This window comes from Meleagris gallopavo, chromosome 5, assembly GCF_000146605.3.
Source record: "Meleagris gallopavo isolate NT-WF06-2002-E0010 breed Aviagen turkey brand Nicholas breeding stock chromosome 5, Turkey_5.1, whole genome shotgun sequence".
NCBI classification, from domain to species: Eukaryota; Metazoa; Chordata; class Aves; order Galliformes; family Phasianidae; genus Meleagris; species Meleagris gallopavo.
In genome coordinates, this window is record NC_015015.2 from 18,637,917 (window position 1) to 18,638,671 (window position 755).

Below are 755 nucleotides of genomic sequence, written 5' to 3' on the forward strand. Positions count from 1 at the left end.
TTTTTTAGATGATTTTGGGTACCAGCTTATGGCTTATACTCAGCATCACTGAAATTCAGCTCTGGAGATTGATAGAGCACAAGACTGTTTTGCTCCTTTGTCAGAAATTTCTAAGAACAAAGAATGGGATGAATGAGAAATAAATTCTGGAAGAGCTCCAAGAGTAAATCCAGGAGGAGGAAATAGAAAGCTGCTCTACAAAATTAGCAAGGTCAGCCTTTGAGGGCATCGACAGAGAATCAGGGAATGCAACTTCCTTAACATAGGTACTCATTGCAAAAATACAGTAAAGAGTCTTTACTTTAAGAAAGCTCTGTACAGTTTGTTATTTTGAAAACAAAGAATCAACCTTAAAGACAGGCTTTTGTGAGTTCACAAAATGACTAACTGATGATGAATTTGGCATTCTTTACATATATATTTCTAGAAAGATATGAAGTACAAATCTATAGATAAGTTGTGTTGGAGTCCTTTTGTCACTATAGTCAGTGATGACTTATCCATGGGTCCATAATGATCTTCAGGCCAAATCAGCTTTGGAAACTAAGTGCATTTCCTATTCATTTCATTAACATTCTTTTTCTGTACATGAGGGATACATTCAGCCATTCAGTTCCTCCTCTCACAGGCAGATGATTCTCTTACCAAATGTTCAAAGTACCTATTAAGCTCGATAAGTGTCATTCAGTATACTCATTATATGGTTCCATTAGATATAAAGGAACACTTTGCTGCAGAATCCCCAACAAAATGGG